General features: G+C 44.8%; 1 protein-coding gene across 3 annotated transcripts in view; it reads left to right on the forward strand.

Annotated features, from left to right (window-relative positions):
* The window catches only part of PPP4R1 (protein phosphatase 4 regulatory subunit 1), a 689,987-nt gene that overhangs the window by 302,654 nt on the left and 374,985 nt on the right, over nucleotides 1-12,348 (forward strand). The window lies entirely within an intron of this gene.

A 12,348-nucleotide genomic window follows, 5' to 3' on the forward strand; every position in this document is an offset into this window, starting at 1 on the left:
TCTCCCTTATTTAGCTACAACTCTAATCATCATTATTAATTTTAATCCTCGCAATTAGTCATTCAGGAACCTGACAATTATTGCTAATGCTGTTGTGCCCGAAAAGGCGTGTACATCACTAAAATACTCTTGATTTTATCCGTGTGTATTGTTTGTGCAAAGTCCTGGTGCAAAGCAGTAATGTTTTTAGATAACTGTTCAAAAGTGTATGCAAATGTATTGTAGAGTTAAGGATGTTATTGTGCAATATCATTTTCCGTTTTAAGGCAGGTTTTTTTTTACTTCCAGTCACTTTTCCTCTGTTTCACAAATCTGCATGAAACTTTACAAATATTAAAAGTGTCAATTTGGTAAATTACCTGTAGATCGTTCAAGGGGCCAACCTAAAGAGCTTGATCCCAAGTTTCTTTTCTCATTCCAAAGTCCAAATGGAAACCATTGTCACTAGTATAGCAAACACGCTTGTAGGATAATCACTGAAGGTGATAGTATTTTATCTCCTCTTAGGGTTGTATTGGCTATTGACCTTCAGAGTCTCAAATTTTAGATCTGAGTTGGCTGTAATATCCATTATGATATTGTCCCTCACAGAAGTGCACAGGCCGGTTTGGGAAAATGAAATTGTGAGATTACACAATAACAGGGTGAACACAAGCCACCAATAGGGGAACCAGAGAACAACCCAAAAAGGTTGAAAAAACACCATATATATTTTGTGTTAAAATAAAATCGGTCAGCCGACATTAGTGTCAGGTTATGAAAAATGTATGCTGTCTTATTATGCATTTATGTGGCATAAAAAATAGCATTTAATTTGGCAAACAGTACTTTCAAGGGCATTAAGGTATGCCATTTTAAGGTTGAGCGTAGCAGCGCACAAGTGCTGCTTTTCTGAAGTGTTGATATGTATCTGGGCTTTTAACCACACCCCACCTCACGCCCATCACTACTACTCGTTCGTGGGCTTGCTCTTCAAAAATCCTTTGACATTGTGTAGGAAGTTGGCTCTGTATATACTATTTCGAAGTAAGAAATAGTGTGCACAGAGTCCAAGGGGTTCCCCTTAGAGGTAAGATAGTGGCAAAATTAGATAATCCTAATGCTCTATTTTGTGGTAGTGTGGTTGAGCAGTAGGCTTACCAGAGGGTAGTGTTAAGCATTTGTTATACACACTCAGGCAATAAATGAGGAACACGCACTCAGACTTACTCCAGGCCAATAGGTTTTTATATAGAAAGTTTATTTTAAGAACCACAGGTTCAAGATTTGCAGTAAACACATTAAATGCAAGGTACTTCACTTAGATACTTTAGGAACTTTGAATAAAAGCAATATCATTTACAGTCTTTGAAAATAGCTTTTTGCCATTTTTACAAAGTGGACACTGCAAAAATCAACAGTTCCTGGGGGAGGTAAGTAAAGGTTAGTTTGTGAAGTAAGTAAAACACAAGTCTCAGTTCTGGGGCATAGGCAGCCCGCCGTTGGGGGTTCAAGGCAACCCCAAAGTTACCACACCAGCAGCTCAGGGCCGGTCAGGTGCAGAGGTCAAAGAGGTGCCCAAAACAGATAGGTGCCTATGGACAACAGGGGTGCGCTGGTTCCAGTCTGCCAGCAGGTAAGTACCTGCGTCCTCGGGGGGGAAGGCCAGGGAGGTTTTGTAGAGCAGGGGAGGGGGGACAAGTAGGCACACAAAACACACCCTCAGTGGCACAGGGGCGGCTGGGTGCAGTGCGCAAAGCAGGCATCGGGTTTTGTGTAGAAACCAATGGAGGGACCCGGGGGGTCACTCTAGCGGTGCAGGCAGGCACTGGGGGGGATTCTCGGGACAGCCACCACCTGGGTTAAGCAGAGGGTCACCTGGGGGTCACTCCTGCGCTGAGGTTCGGTTCCTTCAGGTCCTGGGGGCAGCGGGTGCAGTGCTGGTTCCAGGCGTTGGGTCCCTTGTTACAGGCAGTCGCGGTCAGGGGGAGCATCTGGATTCTCTCTGCAGGTGTTGCTGTGTGGGCTCAGGGGGGGTCGTCTCTGGTTACTCACAGGCTCGCAGTCACTGGGGAGTCCTCCCTGGGGTGTTGGTTCTCTGAATCTCGAGCCGGGGGCGTCTGGTGCAGAGTGAGAAGTCTCACGCTTCCGGTGGGAAACGTGCCGTCTTTGGAAGTTGCTTCTTTATTGCAAAGAAGTAGCTGGTTTTGAGCAGGGCCGCTGCTCACGGGAGTTTCTTGGTCCTTTAGTCCAGGGCAGTCCTCTGAGGCTTCAGAGGTCCCTGGTCCCTCTCGGATGCGTCGCTGGTTGCAGGTTATCGAAGTTGGAGACAGGCCGGTAGGGCTGGGGCCAAAGCAGTTGTCGTCTTCCGTCGTCTCTGCAGGCTTGTAGGTCAGCAGTCCTTCTTGTTTCTTCAGGTTGCAGGAATCTAGTTTCCTAGGTTCTGGGGTGCCCCTAAATACTGAATTTAGGGGTGTGTTTAGGTCTGGGAGGGCAGTAGCCAGTGGCTACTGTCCTTGAGGGTGGCTACACCCTCTTTGTGCCTCCTCCCTGTGGGGAGGGGGGGCACATCCCTAATCCTATTGGGGGAATCCTCCAAACTTAAGATGAAGGATTTCTCAAGGCATGGGTCACCTCAGCTCAGGACACCTTAGGGGCTGTCCTGACTGGTGGGTGACTCCTCCTTGTTTTTCTCATTATCTCCTCCAGCCTTGCCGCCAAAAGTGGGGGCAGTGGCCGGAGGGGCGGGCATCTCCACTAGCTGGGATGCCCTGGGGCGCTGTAAGAAAAGGGGTGAGCCTTTGAGGCTCACCGCCAGGTGTTACAGTTCCTGCAGGGGGAGGTGAGAAGCACCTCCATCCAGTACAGGGTTTGTTCCTGGCCACAGAGTGACAAAGGCACTCTCCCCATGTGGCCAGCAACATGTCTGGTGTGTGGCAGGCTGGCAGAAACTGGTCAGCCTACACTAGAAGTCGGATTGGTATTCAGGGGGCATCTCTAAGATGCCCTCTGGGTGTATGTTACAATAAATTACACACTGGCACCAGTGTGCATTTATTGTGCTGAGAAGTTTGATACCAAACTTCCCAGATTTCAGTGTAACCTTTATGAAACTGTGGAGTTTGTGTTTGACAAACTCCCAGACCATATACTCTTAAGGCAACCCTGCACTTACAATGTCTAAGGTTTTGCTTAGACACTGTAGGGGCATAGTGCTCGTGCACATATGCCCTCACCTGTGGTATAGTGCACCCTGCCTTAGGGATGTAAGGCCTGCTAGAGGGGTGACTTACCTATGCCACAGCAGTGTGAGGTTGGCATGGCACTCTGAGGGGAGTGCCATGTCGTCTTTTTCTCCCCACCCGCGTACACAAGCTGTGAGGCAGTGTGCATGTGCTGAGTGAGGGGTCCCCAGGGTGGCATAAGACATGCTGCAGTCCTTAGAGACCTTCCCTGGCATCAGGGCCCTTGGTACCAGGGGTACCATTTACAAGGGACTTACCGGAGTGCCAGGGTTGTGCCAATTGTGGAGACAAAGTTACAATTTAGGGAAAAAACACTGGTGCTGGGGCCTGGTTATCAGGGTCCCAGCACACTTTCAATCAAAACTTTGCATCAGCAAAGGCAAAATGTTAGGGGGTAACCATGCCAAGGAGGCCTTTCCTTACACATTGGTATATGATATACCTTTGTTCCTCCTTGGAGAGGTTTTGTTACCGCCTTGGCCATCGCCCCGTTACATGGCTAATTTCACTTTTGCTGATAAGTTTGACTGCAAGCAAACTTTTTTCCTTTTGTGTCTCTCTTCACGCTGATGCTTGTGGCGCTGTGATTCGGCTCACTTATGTGAAACTGTTTTACTTTTAATTTTCAATTTATGTGGCAAGAAAAGTCGGATTAAGAGTTTACAACTCTAATAGCTTTAAGTCGAGCAAATGCAAGAACATTGCAATGGAAATGCTTGTTCATACTGATTTCATCCATGGGAGACAATCCTAAAAGTTGGGTAGTTCAGAAAGAAGCATTTTCTATTGTAGATGTTACATGAATTTTTGGACTTCTGCAGCAAAACCTGCTTAATGCAGTTGCTTCAAACTTGGCATGAATCAATAATTTTTCTTAGAATAGACACATTTAGTTTTTGGGTGTAAATTCTTTGGTAGATTTTGAGATATTTGCATTATGAAAAGGTCTTGGGTGGGTTTTCAAAGGCTGAACTTGAAGACATCTCGATAGTTGAGAAGGAAACATTTTTCTACTTTGCTCCTGCCTGTAGTGCAGTGTGAGGAATGTGCACTACATTTGGAAGACACCAAGGTAATTTTAATTTTTGGTATGACATTTTCCACAGATACGTTGGCACGGAGTGTGTAAATAAGTATTAATTTGCTGTTCACTGTCTTTCACTTTGGTAGATCTGAATGCTATTTTGCTGACAATTACTGCATTAAGTTTAATGCTAGCATGTTGCTTTTCATGCCTATCCACCAAGAAGATTGTTAGGGTATGTTGAGTTAAAGATCGTTTCCTGATTTGCTGATAAGTTTATCTCCATTTGATGGATCAACTTGAATCCTTAGATTTAAAGTTTTTACCTTTCGTAACACTGTTTTTGATGGACGGTGTATTGAACTGCAAATTCCTCACCTTATTAATACCCCAAGGTGCCAAACTGGATGTGTAGATTTTTTTCCCGGCAATTTCCTAGTGTGTCAGAAGGTGGAGTCTTTCTGAACTCCGTGCTGTCTTGTATGTAGCCATTGGTTGATCAGGTTTAGCAGTTTGCAGATCTTCAAATTTGGATCTTTTATAGATGAACAAAAGAGGCTGTTCCACAGAACAGGGAGGTGGGGGGGGAGTTGATGAGAAATCTGCAGTTAGGTAGTATTCACCAGAAAAAGCATTACTGAAGGTAAGTAACCTGTTCTTCTGATGAATACTTATAACCGCTGATTCCTCACCATTTTGTTAAGAGATACAAGAGCAGTATACCTCCCAAGGTTCTGGGTCTGTGGAATGGGCAAAATGTCTCACCCAACTGACCTGGCTATCAAGGCACTAATGCTTTATGAACATGGGAACTAACAGCCAGTCTGCATGCCAATGCAGTGGTAGCAACCTTGCCCTGATGGAATGAGCTCCCAAGCCATCTTGATGGCTGCTTCTTGGCCAGTGCATATCAGATTTTATTGCAGAGAACTGTCCACTTTAAAGTGGTTCTTTTCTGCACTGCCCTACTCTTATTTGCCCCTTTGAACTCCACAGAGAGCTGATAGTCCACCCAATGGTCCTTGGTGCGATCGATGTTGGAGTCCAAAACCCCTTTTGGATACAAATGATGGGGCCTTTCTTCCTCTTTTGAGGGGTTAGGTAGCATAAAGAATGGCATAAGAATGATGGGTTGACATGGATATGAATCATAACCTCGGGCAGGAATGCCAATGTAGTCCACAGCACAAGGTGGTATATTGTTGCTGGGCAGGCGGCGCTTGTAGCTCACTCACACCACAAGCTGATGTTATCCCTGTGTGAAAGACTTTTCAAAGTCACCAGAAACAGAGTATAACTGTGCATTGGCTTAAATGGGGTGCACATCAGTTATGTGAGAAGCAAATTAAGGTCCCATGGTAGAATCACAAAAGATTTGGGTGGAAACTTGAAATAACCCAATTAAAAAATGCATCACAACAAGCGATTTAAATGATGGTTGGTCTAGTAAATGTAAACAAACTAACAAGGCCGATTAATAACCTTTAACTATGGGCACAGGAAGACCCTGTTGGGCCAAAAAAGCATAAGCAGTAACACAGCCGACAATTTGTCCCCTTGGTAACTCCAGCACACAACAGCTTAGACACTCAGTTGGCGGAAAGTGATTCACGTATCTCCCCATTGCTGGAAGATGCCACCGTCATGTCTGAGTTTGTCAATAATAGTCTGGTAGGCATCACTGGCTGAGATTGTCCCCCTTGACTTCAGTGTTCCTGCCAAGTAGTTGGTTACCAGGGAGATGCTGCTACACCTCAGCCAACGGCAGAGGCGCAGTGCCTCCTGGCACAGGAACCCACTCCATCCTGTTTGTTGCAGTTCACCTGGGGAGTGGTGTTATGCATGAGAACCGGAACCAGACTACCCTGATAGATGGGAGGAAGTCATTTATGGTCAAGCGAATCACCCACAACCCCAACAGATTTATGTGGAGACTGTAAGAAACTGGCTCTGAATATATTATACCAAAATTAGGTATATTGTGCACAGACTTCAGGGATTCCCCAGAGGCTTAACAGAGGCTAAAGTAGATACTAATGCTGTCTTTTGTGGTAGTGCGGTCAGGCAATTAGGCTTATCAGAGGGTAGTGCAAAGCATTTGTTGTACACACAGTCAAGAAATGAGGCACACGCTTAATGAATAACTCCAGGCCAGTTGTTTTTTACAGCAAAAAAATATAGCATCTTGAATTTGTCCTTTTTGAGATGAAAGTGGAGAGAGCAAATATCTAAAATATGATAAGACCTCGGTCTACTATGACACAGGAAACATTTGAGTAACATTCAGTCCCTGCCTCCGACACAGGACCCTCTCAATCCTCATTTCTCCAAAGAAGCCTTCTTTTCTTTTTAAAAGATGGATAAGTCATCCTTTGACAGCCCCTCTTTGTATGTGGTTAATGAAGCGAAATAGAAATAAATGGTCATGCATATCTTTACCGAACAGTTCAAAGCACCCATCTGTCAGATGGGTATTTATTTGTTACTCCCACATACAACCACTTTCATGTGAATTACATGTTGTTGTAATGTATTTATAATGAGATGAGAAGAAAATGTTGCACCATCCAATGCTGGTCAAAATAGTTTTCTCGTATGGTTTAGTCGGATGAAGACACAAACCTGAGGTGGATATTTTTATTTATATTTGTTAATGAGATGATTTAAATGTCTGCAGACTAATTCTGATTGTCTAAAGATCGCCAGTAGGGAAGTCCAGCGGCGGCTCCTCTGCTATGGCAGAGGAGTGTTGCTCCCCCCGCCAACAGCAGCAGCCGGAAAACTTGAAAAATAAAATGATAATAAACCAGGTAGCAGCATGAGTACAGCGTTAGGATTTGCTGCAGGGCAGGCTGGGAGCCTGTGCGGTGCCTGCAGTGAGTGGAGCCAGAAGAACGGCAATGCAGTAGGCGTCAGGTAAGGATTTTTTTATTTTTTTATTTCTATTTTTGTTGTTTTTTTGTTTTGTGCCCCCTGCCACTTTGCCCCGACAGCAGCTGCCCCTGGGTAAGTCTTCAGACAGTTTCAAGTAGCACCCTTTTCCGTATGAAACAAAGTATTTGGAACCAGCACGTGGTTTGGGTGTCTTACATCAGTTTTTCACCTCTGATGTTCCAGGTCCGGCCTTCCTAAGAGAAGTCCCACAGTCTTTTACTTGTTCAGGAAGCTGCTTCAGAACGCTACGAGATTCATTGTTAATATGCTGCACGCTGCCTAGGAAAAGGCCTTCCACTGTAATTCTGCCTTTTTTTAGGTATCTCTGCACAGCTGCATGCTGCCTAAAGAAGTGCATAGTTGTAGTCTGTTATTTGGATCTAGGTTCAATGTCTCATCATTGGTGCTAAGCCATACCACTTCAGATGTGCCTAAAACGTTTCACCAGGTTTTGCCAGTCTGGAACATGTCTGTAGACTGCTTTGGGTTGTGGGCTGTGACCCATGCTGAGAAAATGAACCAATCGTGACTCTTCACATCTCTGGACAAATTCCAGCTACGGCACTCCCACTCCATACCACGCTGGATGGGAAGTCTTCTTTGTATGGGCTCCAGGGTAGCTAGGCAGCCCAATAACATACCACCCAAAGGAGGTACGTCCCTACCTATCAAATCTGGTCCGAGTAAGAAGGCTTAAAGAAGTGTGATGGGTGACTAGGGTGGTCAGTAACTGCCCGCAGACCAAGATCATCGAGCTGAGGTGGTGAATTTAAACAAGTACAAAGAAGAAATGATCTGACTGCACCCATGGGTACAACTAAAACTCAGTCAAAGTTCCATAGGTTTATCTTGCAGGTTCTTCTTGCAAGAGGTACATTAGTTGGTTGTTGAACAAAGGTAATTTTCAGTTGGCTCCAAAGAGTGGCCGTCTGGAAAAAATGAAGGCACACCTGTCTTGATGAGACTTCTGAACTTAAGAACACTCAAAAGGCGACTTCAGGCAGAGCCCAATGAACATGATAGCTCTTACTAGTTAAGTAGGTGCTGGATACATAAAGGCCCATGTTATGGAGTGCCTTGGAACATAAGAACGTCTCTTAGACATATAGCATTTATGGATAGTGAGCTAGAGCAGTATTTTTACATGACTGGAGATTGAAGTCCTGCAAGGAATTTTATGCACAGGCCTAACTGCAGCATGACGAGCTGACAGGAGAGAATTGTTAAAGTAGGAAGTCTTAAATGGTAGCATTATCATAATCAAGGCTAGAGCCCACAGTAGTCTGAATTTTGAAGCAAGTGTTCACGGAGAAGAGGGAGAATTTTCTTCAAAGTTTTCGAATAAACGAAACAGGTGGCAGAAACCTTGGACTTTTGAGGTTTGAATTCGTTTTTTGAAGTAGACACACACATTTTTGACTGTTTAGGAAGAGGTAGGACATAGACCTAACCTGTCCGACCACCACATAGATGACTAAACCAAGCAAGTACCTCCCAACACTATTTTACATTTAAGACCATTCTGGTTCATCCATTTGGCAAATGCTGCAAAGCGTGTTGAAGTTTCTGTGTTCTGCCTCAGTAGTAAATCTAATCTCAGAATGAGCTGGGGGACCTTATCACAGCACATGCAAGACAGAATGAAAAAACAGATGTTTAGCTCATGGCGACACATACAAATTAAAAAGAATAGGGCTGGATACGAGCCCTGGGAGGATTCTATAGCCAAACGGTGGCATTATGATCTCCTGGCTCCGTTCTATTTTAAATGAACTGATCCAGATACACACTCATGCCCTGAGCCCCATCCCATTTAGTCTCTCCTGTGGGGTTGCATGAGGCACTGTCAAATGCCACAGAGAGATCAAGGATGATGAGCCAACTCCTGGATCCTACACCACACACATTTGTTCTGAACATCCACCATGGCTACCTTAATTCTGTGGAATGGACACAGTTATGTTTGTCCAGTATCAAACAATAAACTGACATGAATGAAGATATTTCAGTGTTATCTTATTTTTCTACTGTCTTAGCAGAGAATGGTAACAAAGAGAATAGTGACTTGGGGCAGGTGGTCCTGGGTAAGTTTTCTTTTTTTTTTTTTTTTTTTTTTTAGATAGTGATTACTCACACATTTTTCCACTCATGAGGAAAAGAGGTTGAACTGTATGAATACTTTGCGATGGAGAAAAAGGATGGTGCTATAGTAATAACCACTATGTGAAGTGTTCTAGCAAGAGAAAGGATCATTAGGTTAGCTATATTTAACTCCTTACAGCAGTTGAGAGGCGCTGTGAGGACAGGGGAGCTTTAAGTCAGATAGCACATTTGTAACTTCAGCAGGATTGTTTGTCTCGTCCTGTCAGCTGGGTCCCTGAGCTGGAAACCCACTTAAGTCTAAGGAAACATAGATGGAATTAATTTTATACCTAAATGTAGACAGATGAGAAAGAGTAGGGGAAAGAGTGACAGTTTGTTCGACGGCATAAGTAGCTGCATATACACATGCTTTGCATAAGTCCGCCATCTAGTGTTGGTCTCGGAGTGTTACAAGTTGTTTTTCTTCGAAGAAGCTTTTTCGAGTCGTGAGATAGTGACTCCTCCTCTCTGTGATAGAGCACATGGACACCGAGTCCTTTGTTAGACTGTTTTCTTTCTGCTGTCGGGTTCGGATGTGTTCCCTCTCTCGCTCTGGTGGATCTCCGTTTTGTACTATCTGAACTTCTCTTTTTTTCCTTTAAATGTTGGTATAGTTTTCGAGTGAGTTTTTCCATATTACACCCGATCCGATTGTAGCGTTGTGATCGATTAAAGGCCCTTTCGGGCGCCAGTGCCCTTCTCAGGCCTACTGCATCACAAGCTCATGGATCGGACTCTGTTTTGATTCTGCCCTCTGTGCCATGCAAAGTTCCCCTACACCCACCAACACTCGGTGTGCAATCTCTGCCTCTCTCCGGATCACAAGGAAGAAACCTGCGAGGCATGCCGATCCTTCCGCTCCAAGAAGACTCTGAAAGATTGAAGAGCGCGTCAGCTAGAGATGGCATTGAAGTCGACCGAACAATCGCCCAACATTTTCAGTGAGGAACAGGCGCAGACTGCATTTTCCATTGCAGACTCCGATTCCGACCGTGACTCAGATGAGGACAGCCAAGTTATTTCTGTGTCGCAGTACGTGAGTACGCCAGCCCCTTCCCGTCAACAAACATTCCAAAAAGTCAGCACAAATGGTCTTGGGTCCACCACTGCTTGCCTGCCATGGTCTGACCCAAGGTTACATCTCGACGACTGGCCCTCGGGTTCGACCTTGAAGAAGACCAAAATGCATTAGACTGAACAGACTGCCACACCTGTTTCGGGATCTAGTTGCAAAGTGGAGGCTTCCACTTTGGAACCAAAACGTTTGTATACTACCTTGGAGATGGAGCATCCAAGCTCCTCTTCTGAGCCAAAAAAACACTCCCATCTGTTTCAGAGTCCACATTTTCGGCCCTGTTAAAGCAGTCAGTTTCCAAGCTTGCGGAGCACACAACAGTAGGAAGTAAACATGTTCCATCTGCAGAGGATTTGACAGACATCATGCCATTACTGAAGTGATGGACCATAAACAGAAAATCCAAATCCAAAAGGATACTGGGGAAATTATTGCCTCTCCTCCTTTTATAACCAAGAGGAAACAGTTTTTCCAAGAAAGTTTGGAAGCTGGGCCTTCACCTGCAAAAATATTTAAACACAGGGAAAAACCAAAGGCAGTACATCAACCTTCTCCACCACATTCTCCTTTGCTTCCCACTTCTCCACCAACTGATACTCCGCCACCTTTACTAACACAGTATTGTATGCAATTGCCTGTCTCTCCACAAGGGGATTATACAGGGAGTGCAGAATTATTAGGCAAATGAGTATTTTGACCACATCATCCTCTTTATGCATGTTGTCTTACTCCAAGCTGTATAGGCTCGAAAGCCTACTACCAATTAAGCATATTAGGTGATGTGCATCTCTGTAATGAGAAGGGGTGTGGTCTAATGACATCAACACCCTATATCAGGTGTGCATAATTATTAGGCAACTTCCTTTCCTTTGGCAAAATGGGTCAAAAGAAGGACTTGACAGGCTCAGAAAAGTCAAAAATAGTGAGATATCTTGCAGAGGGATGCAGCACTCTTAAAATTGCAAAGCTTCTGAAGCGTGATCATCGAACAATCAAGCGTTTCATTCAAAATAGTCAACAGGGTCGCAAGAAGCGTGTGGAAAAACCAAGGCGCAAAATAACTGCCCATGAACTGAGAAAAGTCAAGCGTGCAGCTGCCACGATGCCACTTGCCACCAGTTTGGCCATATTTCAGAGCTGCAACATCACTGGAGTGCCCAAAAGCACAAGGTGTGCAATACTCAGAGACATGGCCAAGGTAAGAAAGGCTGAAAGACGACCACCACTGAACAAGGCACACAAGCTGAAACGTCAAGACTGGGCCAAGAAATATCTCAAGACTGATTTTTCTAAGGTTTTATGGACTGATGAAATGAGAGTGAGTCTTGATGGGCCAGATGGATGGGCCCGTGGCTGGATTGGTAAAGGGCAGAGAGCTCCAGTCCGACTCAGACGCCAGCAAGGTGGAGGTGGAGTACTGGTTTGGGCTGGTATCATCAAAGATGAGCTTGTGGGGCCTTTTCGGGTTGAGGATGGAGTCAAGCTCAACTCCCAGTCCTACTGCCAGTTCCTGGAAGACACCTTCTTCAAGCAGTGGTACAGGAAGAAGTCTGCATCCTTCAAGAAAAACATGATTTTCATGCAGGACAATGCTCCATCACACGCGTCCAAGTACTCCACAGCGTGGCTGGCAAGAAAGGGTATAAAAGAAGGAAATCTAATGACATGGCCTCCTTGTTCACCTGATCTGAACCCCATTGAGAACCTGTGGTCCATCATCAAATGTGAGATTTACAAGGAGGGAAAACAGTACACCTCTCTGAACAGTGTCTGGGAGGCTGTGGTTGCTGCTGCACGCAATGTTGATGGTGAACAGATCAAAACACTGACAGAATCCATGGATGGCAGGCTTTTGAGTGTCCTTGCAAAGAAAGGTGGCTATATTGGTCACTGATTTGTTTTTGTTTTGTTTTTGAATGTCAGAAATGTATATTTGTGAATGTTGAGAT

This window comes from Pleurodeles waltl, chromosome 2_1, assembly GCF_031143425.1.
Source record: "Pleurodeles waltl isolate 20211129_DDA chromosome 2_1, aPleWal1.hap1.20221129, whole genome shotgun sequence".
Taxonomy (NCBI): Eukaryota; Metazoa; Chordata; class Amphibia; order Caudata; family Salamandridae; genus Pleurodeles; species Pleurodeles waltl.